The sequence below is a fragment of the Lutra lutra genome, chromosome 1, assembly GCF_902655055.1.
Source record: "Lutra lutra chromosome 1, mLutLut1.2, whole genome shotgun sequence".
NCBI classification, from domain to species: Eukaryota; Metazoa; Chordata; class Mammalia; order Carnivora; family Mustelidae; genus Lutra; species Lutra lutra.
Genome location: NC_062278.1, coordinates 175779199 through 175798357, shown reverse-complemented (window position 1 = coordinate 175798357; position 19159 = coordinate 175779199). Strand labels below are relative to the sequence as shown.

Sequence of the window (19159 nt, the reverse complement as noted above, 5' to 3'; positions counted from 1 at the left end):
TGCCTTCCAATTGACAAGTCTTAATTTCTGCAGCTGTAAAATGGGATGACAATACCTAATACAGAGGGCTATCCTGCTATTAAGTTAGATTGGCTAATTTTGAGAGAACTCTGTAGACTTCAAAGAGCTATGTAGATGTAAGATGATGGTACCTGTTCACTAGGCAAACTTGTCAGTCGCTTAGGCAGGCCTTGCTTGAATCCTAGGACAAGGGAAGGATGAGCTTTGATGCAGAGCTCTCCAATGCTTGGAGTCTATACTACAGGGGCAGGCAGTGTATGGGAAGTTATAGGAGTAGAAGCAGACAGGAAGCGAAAAAAGATGCATAGTTACTGATACGAGCATTGAAAGATGCTGAAAAATACAATCTTTTCACTATTTTGCTTATTGTTGCAAGAGGCCACTTGGGTATAGATGCCTGGGTGGGACCAGAAATTAGTAGATTTGAGATTCCTGGTTTCTTTGGGTGAAAAGGCCTAAAGATGGGTGGGTCTTGAGGTCTCCTTGAATCCAAAACTTTGGAAAGTCAACTGAGAAAATTGGGTCGGTAGGTATTCTGTGAGTTTGAATGTGCTGCCTGAGGGTCAAAGAATAGAGATGCCAAGTGTAACAGGAGTCCTCATGGAGGATCACAGCGTTCTGATAAACCTCCTGTAGTTAGGGCTTGAGCTGGTCTTCAGCTTGCAAATGACAGCGATGGTACCATCTTACAACTGAAAAGAGATTTCTGCCTCTCAAGGAGCTTGCATGCTGATGATCATGTTTGAGGCACTTGGGACTGGTTTCTGTTATGGTTACTTCTCAATCAAGAAATCTAGGTACGAGATGAGCTGAGTTGTCTAAGATCACATTCTTATCTTTTAAGAGGTGTCCGTCTAACTCCTAGTCTTTGGCATTTGATACTGTGCAGAGACCTACTTGGGAGAGGTAGCCTGGTGCAGGATTAAGAGCTTAGCCTCCCAGCAGCTGATGCATCGAAGCCCAGCTTCCCCACTTGCTAGATGTCTAACCCAGGCAAATCACCCCAATTCTTGGTGCCTCAGTTTCCTCTCCTATTAAGTGGTGATACTGACCAACCTATCACATGCGGTTGTTGTGAGGATGGCAAGTATTACTGAAGTGTAGGAGCTGGGCCTAGCATGTAACTGCCCTTTAGCCATGTCTACGATAGTACTTCTCAGTGTGAGGAGAGAGAAAACTCAAACTCAGAGGATCGTGGGCAGAAAGTTTTGGAGTCATGAAGTCACTGAAACTGAGTGTAGTCCTAGGCGCTTAATAAAGTGACCACCTTTAACTCTTTTTTTTTTTTTTAAAGATTTTATTTATTTATTTGTCAGAGAGAGAGAGAGAGAGCAAGCACAGGCAGACAGAATGACAGGCAGAGGCAGAGGGAGAAGCAGGCTCCCTGATGAGCAAGGAGCCCGATGTGGGACTCAATCCCAGGACGCTGGTATCATGGCCTGAGCCGAAGGCAGCTGCTTAACCAACTGAGCCACCCAGGCGTCCCTTTAACTCTTAAAGAAATGGTGCCTGTAGCTCATCTTACATAGCTTGACCTCATCCTTCAAGGCTTAGCTCAAAGGTCACCTCCTCCAAGAGGTCACCCTTGATTGTTGAAGGCTTGCCTTCACCCCTTGTCCAGTTATTCTATATTGCATCATCTTAATTCTTTTCCTCAAAGCGCTTATCACCATCTGTAATTCTCATTTTACTTACTTATTTACTTGTTCTTTGTCCGGCTCCCTTACCAGAAATGCCAGCTTCCTGAGGGCAGGGGCCTGGTCTGTTTTGTTTGTCTCGAACATCACATTGTCTAGCACAGTTCCAAATGGAACAACTGTCCAAGAAATAATCTAAGTGTGTGTGGTGCACATCGGGAAACTTCTGGCTTCTCTAGAAGTTCCTGTGATGGGGAACAAGGCTGGAACAAAACTTTAAAATTCACAGCACTCAACACCTCTATCAATCACCTCTCTGTGACCTTTCTCCCTTGAAATGGTGATTTGATTAGCAGGACACTTCACCTCCTTCCAGCCTTATGATTAATCATCCCTATGCATCCTACCTTACATACAGAGCAGCATCTAGCATCCAGGCTCCCCATGTCATGAGCTAAATGGAAACTTTCCTTCTCTGCCACAGGCATGGATAATTTTAGTGCCTTTATTTTTCTGATGGATGAAAGGAGTCAACCCTGAACGTTCCATAGAGATCTATGGGTGGCTGCCTCGTCCTGCGTTTCAGATTATATTTGTAAACACCACCATTCTCTTCACCTTCTAATTATAAACTGATTAAGGTAGAGTGCATAAACATGACACAGAGGGCACCACAGATCAAGACAACATGAGCTTGTTTGCCTGAAGAGAGATTACGCTGGCTTTTATACTACAAAAGGAACAGGTGCAATAAATTACAGTGCTACCTTGAAATTAAAATTTTTATTCAGAAACCAGTGGCGCTGAGGAAAAAAAAAACCCACCAGAGAAGCAATTACATGGTGATAAAATGTGTGGACATTTAATCCATGGTGGTGGTTGACTCAGTCTGCCATTTTAATTCTGAGCTTGGGGCTCTCCAAAGGCATTGCCTGCGTCTTAGGCTTTGCCGGGGGACTTTAAGGCAGGCACGCTGGCTGGCTGCAGGTTGCTGACCTTCCCTTTTTGGGGATGCTATAGAGGTTTGCCTGATAAAATGCAATTATCTGTGCCACAGAGGGATAGCAAACCATCAACCAAGGGTAGAAGTAATTATTGTGCCTGGGACATCAGTGGGAATATCGAATGCGGCTCCAAGTTGTTACGTAACTTTTAAAAAGGTAGTTAGCTTGGATTGGAGCCTAAGGGAAGAAACAGTAGTAGTGAAAACGTGCTGTCTTAGGGATCAGGAGACTGCGGTCCCTGGCTGGGCTGTTCTTATGAAGTTCCATGGCTCAAGTAAGTTACTTCCCTACCCTGCCTCTCTGGCATCTCGTGTGTAAAATGAAGGAAGGGGCTGGATAATTTCTGAATCCTTTATGGCTCGTTCTTTCTCAGGGTGTGTATAATCAGGTATTCTTAACAGTGGTCCTCTAAAGCAGTCCGTATGCTATTTGAAACATATTTAAACTGAGAAGGTGAAGACAGAGACTGATTTTGATTTTTTTAAAGATCTTACTTTTTTATTTGTTGGATAGAGAAAGAGCACAAGCAGGGGGAGTGGCAGGCAGAGGGAGCAGGAGAAGCAGGCTTCCTGCTGAGCAAGGAGCCTGGTGTGGGACTCAATCCTGAGCGAAGGCAGATGGTTCACCGACTAAGCCACCCAGGTGTCCTGGGACTGATTCTGATTTTAGTAAGGGAGCTTTGTACTGGGCATGAGGTAGAATGTCATTTTATCATGGGAGTGGAACTTTGCATTTATGGCATTTGGGGACCCGGAGGTACTATAAGGTTAAATTTAGGTATACCCACCTTACTGGATGGGATTTTCCAGGCAACACATTCCTATCTCTTAATAACTCAAGTCTCTTTACTGGATTTAGAGACAAATTCCTGGCACAGTCGTAGTGATTTTGGGGGTCAAATGAGGTCAAGGATCCTATTGGTCTTGCTTACTACTGTTTTTCCTGCTGGAACATAGTAGGTACTTAATAATTATTTGTTAATTTAATAAATGAATAAGTGATTGGGCACAGTAGACTTAGAGAAAAAAGGAGGGGGGCTTGGGTGTCTTCTTATTTTCATTTTCATTTGAAACCATCAATTCTTCTCTGTTATGGCTTCTGAGCAATCCCGGAAGTACTTTGGTACCCCCAAAATTCCCATTTTTCTGAGGAAGACAGTGCGGGAAGATTCTTTCTGTGGTGAAATTAGAGCTCCTCCTTTTCTCTCCTTGATCCAGTTAGAACTAAACAAACAGGTATGTTAGAACAGAAGTGAGCCTCAAGAAATAGTCCAGAGACAGTAACAATGTTATCTAACTTAGCCTTTGTTCTCTCACCCACCGTCCCTTCCTCTCACTTCCCTAAACCTTCCCTGAAACCCCAGTCTATTCTGTGTTCTGGCTTTCTCTGGAGCATTTCACTATTGTGCTAGAGAACGTTATCATCTGTATCCCACATCTGTATATCTAGTTTCGCCATGATCTTCTCCAGGATGGAATCTTACCTTTCTTCTTTCTGAATCTTTTTTAGTGCAGCTTCTTTACCCACACCTGCTGAGAAAGAAGGTCCTTCAGAGATGTTTGTGATTCTCTGGAGCATGAACGAGGAGGGAACAAACCTTTAGTGAACAGTGCTGATGATTTGGCAGCATCTGATGTGTGCCTAGGACCCACTGGGAGGGCACAAAGCAAAGAACAGATGCAGTTTCCATTCTTAAACTTCTTAAAATTTAGTTAGGCAGTGAAGATGTACACATAAAAAATAAATCGAGATCTTTTAAAAAAGATTAAAGTCAAGGGCTAGGTTGTATGGATCCTGGCGATTTGGTCCTTGTGGCATTCAGAGGAATCAAAGACAGCTACGGATGACATCTTATTTTCTAAAGTGACTGTGATGCACCTTTAAAAACCCAGGGGTAGTCACAACCCCATTCTAGAAACAAATACTCTCCAACAAAACAGCCAGCCAGTCAGTCAATCTTAGATTTAATAAATTATAGGGTATTTATGGTCTCTGCCTGTTAGGTAGACTCACCCTTGTCTTAGTGAGATCACAAAGACGTGTACACATCTTTCTACTCATTCCTAATTACCTGAGGTTTCGTCTCCTAGGTGAATGTGTTCAGACTGCTTTTCTGCTGATGGAGGCAGGGAGGGAGGCTGACTTTCAGCCGGTCCTATGAATTCCTGGCATTCCTCATATAAATACCTTAGAAAATTATTTGATGATTTGCATAACTAAACTATCACAAATATATGGATCTTCTACACCTCTAGGGGTATATCTTACTTCCTTATAACTATGAAATTCAACATGAATTGAGTGCCAGCTGTATGGCCAGTTCTAGTCTAGCTGGTGAGAATATAGTGAAGTGCAAACACACACACAAGCGTGTGTGTGTGTGTGTGTGTGTGTATGTGCACATGAGTGTACAGATATACATGCACACATGCACCTGCCTGGAGTTTGCATTCTATTTGGAGGGGACATATTCTAAATAGTAAACACAATATGTGATTCAATGATACAGAATGTTACAAGTTTGATCAGGGCTCTGGAAATGCACAGGGCTGACTGAGGCAGGGGGAGGGGCCGATGGAATGGGAGTGGGTTGGCATTTTACATAAGTTAGGAGGGATCTCACAGACAAAGGAGCCATTTGGGCAATGAGGGAAGGAGGTAAGGGAGTGAGCCATGCAGATAAGTGAGGAAGAGCATTTTGGGCATAGGGAATAGCCAGAAGCAACTCTCTGAGGAAGGAGCATGTTATGTGTGAGGAAGCTCCTGAGGAGGCCAGTGTAGCTAGTGTAGGGAGTAGGAAGAAGTATAATCAGAGAAGATTATATAAAACCTTGCAAGCCACTATAAATACCTCGGTTTAGATGTTGATGAATAAACAAGAAAAGGAGACTCTTATTTTACATCCATATTTTGTGTGGATATATTTACCAAACTCTCAGTAGACCATTTGCCCCAATGTAGTTTTGTCTGCTTTGATTTGATCTGCAAAATGTGTTTTTTAAGGTCAGTCATCTGTCCATATGGTATAATGGAAAGAACTAGCCTGGGTACAACTCATTCAGATTCGTTTCTCTTTCAGTGTCCCTGTGTCCTTGACCATAAAATGAAGCTGTTAAGCTAAATCAGAAGGGGGGAATATTTGTACTGTGTATCAACTGTAGTCCATTTTAGTGGTTGTTGAAAGTCCCCAGAGGAGTTTGCATTCAGCTTTTGGGCTGTGCAGTAAAATCCTTGTGATTGATTAGTAATGTCTACCTTGGACACAAACAGGAGGTAATGGGGAGTGTGCTGTGAGCCAACAGGGTGTGAAAACTCTACCCCGCTTCATAGTTTGTTTTCAGGAGAAGGACTGCAGAGTTTTGCTGATTTTGGCTTTTAGCTCTCCTCATCACAAAATGTGGCTAGGAGGAGGAGAAATTTATAAATAAAGGATCTAATATATATTTTTAAAAGACTTTATTTGTCTAAAAGAGAAAGTGAGAGCATGCAAGCACAAGCAGGGGGAGTGACAGGCAGAGGGAGAAGCACACTTCCTGCTGACCAAGGAGCCCAATGTGGGACTCAATCCTTGGACTCTGGGATCATGACCTGAGCTGGAAGCAGACACTTAACCGACTCAGCCACCCAGGTGTCCCAGGATCTTTTATTTTTTAATGCAACACTGCAAATCCTCATTCATTGTCAAAAAAATATAAATTTCCTTTTCTGGCCCCTATGATAAAAATAACACTTTCAGGTACTTCCTCATAAATCAATGAGATATATTGGACAGGTATTTTCTCAGTTTTACAGGAAAATGAAGCACAAAGCTGTAACTAATTGCCTAATTAACAAATTAATTTTATTTAACTAGAGTACTGGTATAGTTTATTCTCTCAAACTGGACCTTTGGAGAGTGAAAGATGGTGCTATTAATAATTATTCCCAGACGGCAGGTATCCGGCCAGGCTGACCTAGCAAATGGACATGTCTGATCACTCTAGCTTTATTTGAAGACTTGCAGTTGGTCCCTGGATTGGGCAGAACTGGACCCAGATGTTCTTACTCAAAGCCATTTGCTTTTCCCCCCAATTTTGATGCATTAGATACAGTGTAGGACTCTGACAATTATAGCTGCTAGTTTTTCTGTGCTTACCAGTCATGTGCTAGACACTTAGACCCTTGCTGCATGCCATCCTAATTTAGTTCTCATAACACTGCAAGGTCAATAGTATCCTTTCTGGGGCGCCTGGGTGGCTCAGTGGGTTAAAGCCTCTGCCTTCGGCTCAAGTCATGATCCCAGACTCCTGGGATCGAGCCCCGCATTGGGGGCTCTCTGTTCAGCAGGGAGTCTGCTCTCCCCTCCACCCCCGCCTGCCTCTCTGCCTACCTATGATCTCTGTCTGTCAAATAAATAAATAAAATCTTAAAAAAAAATAGTATCCTTCCTATTTTATAAATAATGAAATGAAGGCATAGAGAGGTAAATACCACATATTGTCAAGGTCACAGAGCTAGGAATGAGTATCTATATTCAAGTCTAGCTCTGTATAATCCAAAGTTCAGGTTCAACTCCACAATCTTTTTCATTAAAATATTTGTGTTAAAATATTCAATTCTTTCTAAAAGGAATTCTTTACGACCAGTTGAAACATTTTATATTTAAAATGGGTTTCAAGTAAAACTTTGGTGTTATGCTTAGATTTAATCAGTGTTTGAAGAAAGGAGGCAGGGAAGGTATGCGGATTGAAATTCGAGTGAACTCTGGGGCAAGCAAGATGGGGGAAATATTGCTCTTCGACATGGATAAAGGAAGCCTTGTCCAAAAGAGGGAGAAGTTTTGTTTATCTTTCTGTTCCAAAGGGAAAAACTAGGCAGAGTATATTCTAGGAGAGACTGGAGGGAGTGGGAAGAACCTTTCTAGTTGCTGCTCAGATGTGTGCTAGAACTACAAAGTAAAGATTTTCCTTTGATTAACTCAAACTGCTTAGGAAGGTGAAGAGTTCACCTGTCAATGGGACTTGGTAGTGCTAGCCAGCAGCAAAGAGAAGGTGCTCGGGAGTTCTTGAAGCTAAGCTACCTTTAATCCCTCAGTGGTGCATAGGGTCTGGGGTTATGACTCTGGGCTGTGGATCAGGGAGAGTTAAAAGCAATGTTGTAACCAAAGAAATAGTAAGCTCATAAAGGAAAGTTACTAACTAATACTTAGAGTCTACTAACTTCAGAGTTGCCTTAGAAATAGTGATTTAATGTGTCTCATCAAGATTTGATAGATGTATGAAATATATATTTGAATATATATTTAAATATACATTGACTATGCAGTGAAGGCATATTTGAATATATATACATATTTGAATGCTCATAAATATATTTAATTTCATTGTCAAAGAAGGTGGACTAAACGAAGAGATATCGTTGTAGTGCCATGTTCCAAGTAAGACTTGAGCTTTGATGTCTGTCTCTGGTAGATTACCACTAATTTGAAACAGAATATCTGAATGATAGCGTTGCTTACAAAGAGGGAAAAAAAATCTGGCTTGATTACTGGTGTCCAACAATCCAAGTAAGGAAACAGAAGTCCAGAGAGTGATGATCTATTGATCTCTGTTTTCTGACTATTTAGAAGCCATTGCTGTCCTTCTCAAGGACCCTTCAGTCCACACACATGCTTGGTGCTGGTCACAATTTTGCCAACATTGCATCTGGTGTACCTATCTTTCTATCTTTGTGTATCACTGCACCCTCTTATTCTCTACCACACTTATCACAGTGCCAAACGGAAATAGAATTTTCACCCTTTCTTGGTTAGATCCTAGATAAATAAGCAATTTTTATGTTCATGGATGATCAACAATTTTTTAATATTTTTTTTTATTTTTTAATAAACATATAATGTATTATTAGCCCCAGGAGTACAGGTCTATGAATCGCCAGGTTTACACACTTTATAGCACTCACCATAGCACATGCCCTCCCCAGTGTCCATAACCCCACACCCCTCTCTCAACCCCCCTCCCCCCCAACCCTCAGTTTGTTTTGTGAGATTAAGAGTCTCTTATGGTTTGTCTCCCTCCCAATCCCATCTTGTTTCATATATTCTTTTCCTACCCCCCAATCCCCCCACGTTGCATGTCCACTTCCTCATATCAGGGAGATCATATGATAGTTGTCTTTCTCCGATTGACTTATTTCGTTAAGCATAATTTTTTTTTTAAAGAATTTTATTTATTTATTTGAGAGAGAGAGAGAAGAGCATGTTAGTAGGGGGAGGGGCAGAGGGAGAAGATGGCTCGCTGCTGATCAAGGACCCTAACTTGGGGCTCCATCCCAGGACTCTGGGACCCTGAACGGAGCCAAAGGCAGCCACCTAACCAACTGAGCCACTCTGGTGCCCCAGCGATTCTGACGTCATGGAGAATAGAGAAGATATGGAGGACCAAAGTCTATGATCTTCATTGCATCTCAGATCCCAACCATTCCATACGACCAGGTTACTGCACGCTAACCTCTAAAACCTCATTTTAGAAACAGTAGTACTGTGGAATAGGGTGCTTTCATTCCAAATCTACTTCCTGCTCCACAAAAGCCAGCAACAACATTGCAAGTAATCAAGCTAGTATGTGTGAGTAATAACCTAACCTAATCAATAATTTAAGGCCTGTGTGGATGTAGCTGTGTGTGCTCCTCGCTCCTTCGCTTGTTTTGTTATATTTCTATTAGTTTTGTTATTTCTGTTGTTTGCTTCCAAACCCACTGGGACGTCTATGGGCTGTAGAGATGTCAAGGTCACAGTGAGAGTGAACCAGTGGTGCTGGTCAGGGAAACAATTCAAGCAGGACCCAAGAGGGTCTGGGAATAGTATCAAGACAGAGGTGGAGTGATCAAGTTGAGCCGACAGGATAGAGCCTCGGTCTTTGGAGTAAGACTGGTGTATAGAGTGAGAGCACAATTAGCAGCAGGAAAGCCTTCATGCTGAATCTGGTAACTGGTTGAACCGGAGGTTTAAAGGTTCCCCTGGTCAGGGCAAGAATTGGCTTTAGATCTTGGGGGTGTCTGGAGCCTTCTGGTGATGCACAGGTGGTGCCAGCCAGGGTGTGTGATGCAGGGAACCAGTCGGATCCTGAGTATGCCTCCAGGAGAGACGGATAGAGACTCCCAGGCTTCAGCCCCTTTCCGTCCCTTGCTCCCCTTTGTTCCCCGCTGAGGCCAAGAAAAGACCAAAAAGCCATCTCATTTGGTTAAGATAAGCTAACAAGTCATTGCTCCTGCTGAGACAGAAGAAAAAGACCAGAGGCCCATCCTGTTTGAGTAAGAAAAGAAAAGAAGAACACGTCTCCCCGGGTGATTTAGCACTCTGCTGAGACACCTCCACATAGATTATACTTCCACAGGAAGGGGCCATTTGGCCTTGAGAGACCTCGAAAGCACCCCGTTACCATCCCCCATTACCTGTAACCATAAAAACTCACTCCTAACCCTGTTGGGTGCTCAGTCTTTGGGAAGGGATCCCGTGGAGCCTGCGGCGATAATAAAGCCAAGTTTTCCCTGCTCTCCTGTGTGCTGCTTGAGTTTCCTCGGTTGCTTCAGATTTTCAGCAACAAAGAGAGAATGTGTGTGTGTGTTTGGTGGTGGGACATGGTGGTGGGGGGCGGTCCACATCCACACAATATTTCAGAACAAAGATTCAGAGCAGTCTGTGAATTTGGGGATTTTGGATAGGGTCACTGTATTGCGGGTCCCTAAGATTCATTGATTCTCTGGGAGTGCTCTCAAGACTCAGCATGGAATCATATTTACAACTAGGATTTGTTTTAGGGGAAGGATACAAAGCAAAATCAGCAAATGGAAAAAGGCAAGTAGAGCATAGTCCGGAGGAAACCAGGCATGAGCTGCAGACCTGCTGTGTGAAACTCTTGTCTACACAGTCACCCAAGCCATAATTCTGTCAAAAATGGGGATGGCTGCCCCCTAGTATTAGGGAGAGTCTTACGGAGGTGGGAGTTTCTTATTTTAGGTGTCTGCAAAGAATGTTCTGAGGTGATTTCTGCTTCGTGCTTCCTGGTGGAGTGAGAACTGCAGGCATTCTGGGCGTGGGGACCCAGAGAACCTGCCTCCCTGGAGTTGTAGCCCCAGCTGTCCGCAGAATGTCATTTACTGCTTATCCGCCAGCCACACCGTCTCTCACTAACCACTTTCCTGCAGGTCGCAGAGGGGCGGTTTCCAGCTCTGTGGCCCCGGAGGCCCCGAATTCCCTCATTACATCCCTCCCTACCCCCCATCTTTGCTCTGAAGTCTGTCAAGGCAGATTCCAGATCAGATTCATTCTTGAAACCTCTAGTGTTCCAGAACAGAGCCTTCAACAGAGTAGAGGGTCAGTGCCTAAATGTATTTACTGAGACGCATGCAGGGGTTGCCACCTACCGACCTCAAAGGTCTCCCTCAAAAGATTGGCAGGCTTAAAAGCTTGTGCCCAAAGATCAGGATCTTCTCACCAATGTGAGGCTGCGAAGAAGAGAAAACATCCAGCTGGGTCTGAAATAAGAACGTAAGCAAGAAGCTAAAAATAAACAGCAGTGGGGGATTCCTCAATTCAGGCAGGCTGTGACAGCACCCGGTGTCAGGCAGCTCCGTGCTGCGAAGAAGAGGAATACATTTAGAAGGTTTAGTGAGGGGGGAATTTTCTATCACTGTTGAAAAGCCCGAGTGAACAAATGACACGCGGTTTTCCTAGACAGGAGCATGATAGTCCCTCCCTCACCCCTTAAGTCCCTGGGCTATGTGACATGCTTTCTGCCTTCCCAAATAGAATCGGGTCACCCAAACTCAAGTCCAGGGAGCAGGACGCACAGTCTCAACCCTACACTCCTAGTGGCTGCAGGGCGTAGCATCGCCCACCAGGACCTCTGGCTTCGGGACACAGAGTCATTAACGGGGGTATTAGCATTAGAATGAGCTTTTGAATTAGGAGTGGTTTTCAATGCCTTTTAGCCTTAGAAGCCTCACAAAATTTTATGCAGAAGTGCAAGATGACTGGTTTCCCCCCTCTTCCACGGTCCGGAAGTTGTTCCCTAGGAACCCCTGGGGTCCTGTAGGGCCCGGCTGCCCTGTGCAGTCATCCAAGAGGGGCTGCCTGCGGACGACCTGCTTGCTAGCTTCGGGGCACAACTTGAAGCAACGCTATGCTCTAGATCTCTCCCCTACACACAAGGACATTGATGCCTGAGGTGAGGTGATTCGCACAACATCAAGAAATTAGTAACAACGGTGGGATTTGAACCCCGGAGCAGTAACTCTGGGTTTATTGCTACTTTAGAGTTTTCCTGGGTTCCAGGGTCTCACTAAGCTATACAAAAATGCTGGCAGGGCAGGACTCCTGGGTCAGGGTGTCAGGTACCTTGGCCAACTAGAAGAAACAGAAACACAGAAACACAAGGATTTGTGGTTGTGGTGAGCTTTGGGAGGCGCCACCTTGGTTGGGCAAACAGCCTGGTAGGAGAAAAGCTGAGGAACCACCAACAGAGCACTGTTAATAGAAGACTGTGAGCATCACTTTAGCTACTTATGTGGTTTGGAGCGGTGGAGTTCAGAGCCAATGGCCAAGGAAGAATTCTCCAGACATATTGGGTGCAAAAAGGTGGTTTTATTAAAGCATGAGGATAGGACTCATGGGCAGATAGAGCGGCACTGGGGTTGTGAGGAATGACTATTATATAAGCCTTTCTGTTGTGTGGAGGGGAGGGTGTTGGTAGGGCTCCAGGAAATTGAGTCTGTAGGTTTCTGGAGATTGCTTTTTTCTTGTAAATCATTGAGACAGTTGCAGACAGATGGAGGCAGGATGGTGAACTCTCTCAGTTAACCATTTGTTTTTCCCTTTCCTTTGTTCTAGGGTGGCCAGGAGTGCCTGGGGAATGAATGTCACACAGCTCCCATGTTGGGGGTGGGTTGTGGGGTGTCAGCTTGTGCTTTGCCCTCAGCTTGCCTTTTGTGGGCTGTGACTGACGGCACCTTTGTTTATAGCTGTGATAACCAGCTGCCTTGTTCTGCGTTAGCCATTAGTTTTGGAGTCTCCACCAAACTCTAGGCTCTAAGAGGACAGGATCTTTGCATCTTCTGCTCTGCATTGACTCTCCAGTCCCAGGTACATGATAGATACTGAGTAAATATTGGGGATTGTTGTGGGCTGAGTTGTGTCCCCTCCAAGTCCATATGCTGAAATCTTAATCCTCAGTACCTCAGAATGTCACTGTCTTTGGAGATAGGGTCTTTGAGGCAGTCATGTAGGAAGCCCTAGCCAGTATGACTGGTGTTCCTATAAGAGGATAAGGAGGAAATGATGACTCAGATAGACACAGGGGGAGACTGGGTGAGGACAAAGGCAAGAAGGCAGCCACCTTAAAAATGAGCGAGAAACCTCAGAAAAAACCAATCCTGCTGCTGGCACATTGATCTCAGACTTCTAGGCTCTGGAATTGTGAGGAAATAAGCTTCTGTTGCTTAAGCCATCCAGTCTGTGTTATTTTGTTAGGGCAGCCCAAGAAAGCTAATACAGGGATTAAATTAACAAAAAAATTCATAGCTAGGTATGGTGTTTCTGAGTTTGTGGGTCTAACTTACTTGCAATAACACATTTGACATTCCTGTGAAAGAAAGATGAAGGATAAAGATCTCGTTCAAATGATCTTGAATGGTTACTGATTTGAGGTAACACATCATGAGAATTTGTTCCATTTTGGAACACAGATTCTGAACTGGATGTGATCTGTAATCACTTCCTCCTGCCTAGCTCCTGAAATTTTGCTGTTAAAATGTTTGGAAGTTTTTGGTCTCCGGTTTTATTTTTTTACAAAACAGAGGGAGAAAGGAGAAGCACGGGTAGCAACACAACTATAAAGTTAATTAATACCTTAGATTATCATTAGAAGGTGTTGACAGAGTATCTCTTTTAATAAACCCTGTAAATAGCAAGGGTTTTGCCACTGTCATCATTTCTCTGGAAGAAGCAGGTGCATCCTTCTGTGTCTAGTCCCCCAAAGTAACTTTCCTTTTTTGCCATAAATTACTAAAGAGAGAGAGATAGGAGAAACCACATGCTTTGCAAACCATTGTGGGGCAGATAATTAGACATCCTGGCATGGCTTATTTCTACCAGGTGTTTCCTGGCACTGCTGAGCCCGCTTTCAAGCCTGGAGGAGGGGGTGGGGGGAAAAGGAAGGGAACGGGTAGGGACACAGGCAGTGAACACCCGTCATAATATAGGACTCTGAGCATCACAACATTGGATGTCAAGAATCCCTTCTTTATACTTAGAGCTTCCCTGAAACAGGTCAGCTGGTTTTATTAATGTAACTCTGACTGTAGGATGGAGGGTGGGTCCCTTAACCTTTGTAAGTCTCAATTTCCTCATCTGGAAAATGAGTGTAATGATAGTTTATACCTCATAGGATTTTTGTAAGAATTAATGAGATGAATTTAGTACAGGGTGTTAATAACTTAATAAAAACTAGCAGTATGGCTGTGAAGTAGACTTCCCTCAGTGCTGAAATACTTGTGGGGCTGGAGAATTCACTAGCTTCATCCTTCCTTCAGTTCAGAAAACCCCCAGCAACCTGGGAGTGAGGTGACTTTAAGTTGAGGCTCTGATCTGTTACTTTTAAATAACAGGGTTGCTGGTCAGCATCTATCACAGGATTGCTGTAAGGAGCAAATGAGAGAATGTATAAGCAATAGCAACTTATTTTTATTGCTTCCCAGGGCTGTGCAGAACAAACCTTAGCCATCTAGCGCAATTATTCTCAAGTTTGAACAGGTTTGGACATAGGAAAACTAGTATCCTATAAATGTTGTGAATCCTAATGTGTGTTCCAGGAAAACGCATATCCTGTGAAAAAGGGAAAAGTATTTTAGGGGAAAAGAGATTCTCACTAAATAAGCCTGGCAAACACACTGAACCCATGACCCCCCTTGGAGATTCATAGGGCCTGTGGTAATATGAGAGGCCCTGAGAAGTCCTGCATTCAAGAAATCTGTTGGACTTTGCTCACCCATATTCCTTCAATGTATTTATCGTCGGAGCCTTCCTTCAGGGAACACCTCTAAACATCTCATCATTCAGGACACCATTCTGGAAATGCTGCCGATACTTAAGACATTCACAAAGGCACAGTGTCCTCAATCTTCTCTTGCAAAGTATTATTCTTTTAACCATGTTCCATGATTTTGAGTCTCTTACCATCATAATCCTTTTTTTTCCATGTGTTCCATGCATTTATATTTGCTTTTGTCTGCTCTGTACTTGAGTACACAATTCTTTTTTTTTTTTTTAAGATTTTATTTATTTATTTGATAGCAAGAGATCACAAGTAGGCAGAGAGGCAGGCAGATAGAGAGGGGGAAGCAAGCTCCCTGTTGAGCAGAGAGCCCAATGTGGGTCTCGATCCCAGGACCCTGAGATCATGACCTGAGCCGAAGGCAGAGGGTTAACCTGCTGAGCCACCCAGACACCCTGAGTACACAATTCTAAGTGTGGTGGACAATTAGACTAGACAAGGATAGGCATCTTCTAGGACACTGGGCTTTGTGTGGCAAGAGAATCATGGAAGATGAGGAGGGTCAAGTAGGTCATTGCCAGTCTCTAAATTTTCTTTGTTTTCAATGCACAGATCTCTCCAAATATCACACGGCATGCCACCAAGATCCCTGGGGTCACCCCATCTTTGGATCTCAACAGTATTTATCCTGGTAGAAGCAAATGTACTGTCCCTCGGTTTGGAAACAAGTGGCCTCTAGAGGGCAGTGTAGTCACAAGAATAGACTGGCAGCTCGGTTTCCCAGGACTTTTGGACACTAAGCCTACAGGGTTGCTACTCTGAGGAAGTGCTCTATTCTTTCAATTTATTTTTATTTTCATTTCTCACAGAATGCCTTAGGAAATAGTCAAAATGTCAACCGGTTCATAAAGGCAAACACTGAGGAAGGGTAGGGGTCCCAGGGGAAAGGCAGCCTGGGCCTCAGAGAGGAAAGGGATCTTCTGTCAGCGGCCCTGGGTGGTGGCTGCAGGCTCTCATTTCCTTGTTCTTGTATCTGTTGCTATTATTATGCTTCTGATTTAGGGCTGCAGTTACCAGGAAAAATTCATCTTTATCTTGGGCTGGAGCAAACTTCTTTAAGAGCAAAAAATACCTTAATGTTCCTGGGCTTTTGGTTTTCAAATTCGATGAAGATTTTAATGCAAAGGGAAAGTGGACCTTTCTTGCAGTAAGTAATGAACTGTTGTAGATCATAAAGGGATCAATATTCACCATCACGCCAGTTATGAAGAGCCCGTGCTGAGTCACAGTCTTGCATCTGCCACTTACCGGGAGGGTAGACTTGGGCAAGTATTTTCAGCTCCAGGAACCTCTTGTTGTCATTGGCTAGATACACCAGGAAGCTCTGTCGACCTCAAAGGATGGTGATGAGGATTAAGCACAATGACAGATGTAAAGCACCTTGCATAACAAGAGCTCTCAAAGTGTGGTTCCTGGACCACCAGCATCACATCACCTGGGAATCTATTAGCAATGCAAATTCTCAGGCTCTGTGGGAGGTCTATAGTGCCAGAGCCCAGGGATCTGTGTGCTTTTTTTTTTTTTAAGTTTTTTTTTTTTTTTAAATTTATATATTTGACAGAGAGCGAGAGCACAAGCAGGCAGAGCAGCAGAGGGAGAAGGAGAATCAGGCTCCCCACTGAGCAGGGAGCCCAATGTGGGGCTCGATCCCAGCACCTGGGATTATGACCCGAGTCAAAGGCGGTTGCTCAACCAACTGAGCCACCCAGGCACCCCCTGATCTGTGGTTTAAAAAAAGCGATCTGTGTTTCAACAAAAGTGATCTGTGTTTCACTCCAGGTGACCTTGAGGCATGCTAAAGTTCGAGAAATGCTGTTGTACAGAAACTGGCTGTTGGATACTCAGAAAAATAGTATTTTATCATTGTTGTTGTTATGAATTATTGGCTGGGGTACAAAATAGACAGTCCCTACTTGAAGAGATGAACGGCCTTGTTAACAGGAAGACCAAAGTGTTGCATGTGAAATGACTGCGGAAGAGAAGTAGAAATTGACAGGAAGGAGATATGGGTGCCTGAGGACCCTTATGGTGTGGCAAAGCTTTTTGGTGGCTTAAAGGATGTATAATATGGAAAAGGCAGCTGGACATGAGCAGGGCATTCAGGTTGAGGAGGCAGAAGTAGTGAGAGCTGTGGCTTACAGAAGACAAGGATTGAGAAGTATTGAGATGACCACTAACTCAACATTTGTTCAAAATTTCTGACTATCCATTATAGGCCAGACTTTGTCCTTCCTGCCCTGTGGGTGTGGAGATAGAAAGACCTGGGGCAACAAATTCATTAAGGCACCTTAAGAATTGTGAAATTGGATGTCCTCCTTCTTATCCTCCTCAATTGTATAAATAACGTGTACTGAGGATTTACTACGTATTAGACACTGTTCTGAGTACTTTACATGAATCTGCTCAATTAGTTCTAACAAAAACCTGATAACATTTGTATTTAATATTATTATCATTAGTAGTAGTAGTTTTGCCATTTTATAGATGAAGAAACCATGGTTTAGAGAAGTTAAAATTGCCACTAGCCATGCAAGTAATTAAGTAGAAGAACTGGGAACTAGTTCTCTCTGATTCTGAGAGGCCCTTGCTCAGTTCTTCTTGAGGACTGGGTGAGGGGAGGTTTGTGTGATAGAGCCAGTAGTGATCACCCAAAATTGCATTTGTTCCTTTCATTCCCCAGGCTTCCATGCGGTTGGGTTAGGCCGCATGACTAATGCAGACCAAAGAAATGTGAGCAGAAGGTACATGTATCTCTTCTGGCCTCAGGCCTTGAATAACTAATACTTAATTCTCCAGCTTCTCTTCTCTTGCATAGGTGATGCAGAAGGTAGATTTGTGTTCTGGAAGTACCATTATAGGACCATGAAGCCCTTGTTGGCTTGTTATCCCTGAGTAACTTTCTGGAGCAGATCCGTGTCTCTGATGGGTATGTAGCTTAAGCAAGAGATACTCTTTTCTCAAATTAAGAGGTAGTGATTTGGGGGTTATTTGTTACTGTGGCAAAAGCCTCGACTATGCTAATACAGTTAAAAAAGAGGGTAAAATTAGTGTATAAAATAGAAACGATCCTGAATTTTGGCCTAAGAATATTCCAGTCTAGTTTATAGGCAAGTTGAACCATTGCAAGTTCTTTTTTGTTTGTCTCAAAAGTATTTTGTCTCTTTTAGAAACTGAATTAAAGGTAGACACAATAGTGTATATTACATATAGCACTTTTTGAGATAATCGTGTTTTAAAATCCTTCCAGCTTGATGACTGAAACCAATCCATCCCAGGATCCTGAAAAATCCAGAATTTGAAGTTTATTCTAAAATTGACTGGCTTCTTCATATACACAGAATCAGTACTCACACACCCACCTGTATTTGCACACATCCAAGCAAACAGAAACAACAACAAAAGGGAATTTCTTCATATACTTGTGTGTCTTAATTTTCAGTCTGGGAAAATATGATTACCTGAGACATTTTCTCCTAGTTGCCCTGAGGAATGTCTTCAGAATTCAGTCCCCAGAGCAGGACTTGATCTTGAAGTCCACCTCCAGCCCTTTCTCCTTGCCTTTGGCAAATGAAATGTGACAGCACTGCTCTCTGTTGGTCTGGCTGCCAGCATGGGCATGGAACACCTCTTTCCATTTGCTGCACTCCCTAAAGAATAGACTGGAAGTTCTTTCAGACCTTTTAGATTCTTTTTTTTTTTTTTAAGATTTTATTTATTTATTTGACAGAGAGAGATCACAAGCAGGCAGAGAGGCAGACAGAGAGAGAGGAGGAAGCAGGCTCCCCGCTGAGCAGAGAGCCCGATGCGGGGCTCGATCCCAGGACCCTGAGATCATGACCTGAGCCGAAGGCAGCGGCTTAACCCACTGAGCCACCCAGGCGCCCCAGACCTTTTAGATTCTTGGTGTGAGCTTGAAGCTCAGCTGAGGTGGGTAGGGTCCCTGAGCTGGCTGAATGATTCTGGTTTTTATTTTTTTTATTTTTTTATTTTTTTTAAAGATTTTATTTATTTATTTGTCAGAGAGAGAGAGGGAGAGAGAGCGAGCACAGGCAGACAGAATGGCAGGCAGAGGCAGAGGGAGAAGCAGGCTCCCCGCCGAGCAAGGAGCCTGATGCGGGACTCGATCCCAGGACGCTGGGATCATGACCTGAGCCCAAGGCAGCTGCTTAACCAACTGAGCCACCCAGGCGTACCGGTTTTTATTTTTAATGTCAAATTATAACAAGAACCTCCAGGGCCTCAAGGGAAATGTCTTTGAAAGAACATAGCATCGTGGTGGATCTTTCAGCCAGGTAAAAGTTCCGGAACCAATCGCCAAGGGCAAGTGAAAGACAGTGGGAGAAGAAGGTGTTATTTAAACATTCATGTATAGATGCAAATATATATTCATTTATATGGGGATCTATAA

At 43.6% G+C, this 19159-nt stretch overlaps 1 long non-coding RNA gene across 2 annotated transcripts in view; it reads left to right on the top strand.

Annotated features, from left to right (window-relative positions):
- The window catches only part of LOC125109308 (uncharacterized), a 53584-nt gene extending 35176 nt beyond the window's left edge, over window positions 1-18408 (top strand). Inside the window, exons 1-3 of one of the 2 annotated variants that reach the window (XR_007130188.1) lie at window positions 11727-11868; window positions 17432-17492; window positions 17999-18408. This is a non-coding gene — a long non-coding RNA (uncharacterized LOC125109308). Of the gene's footprint in view, window positions 1-11726; window positions 11869-17431; window positions 17493-17998 lie in introns of those variants that run through there. The other variant, XR_007130187.1, reaches the window with a different exon arrangement.
- The last annotated feature ends 751 nt before the right edge of the window (window positions 18409-19159 follow it).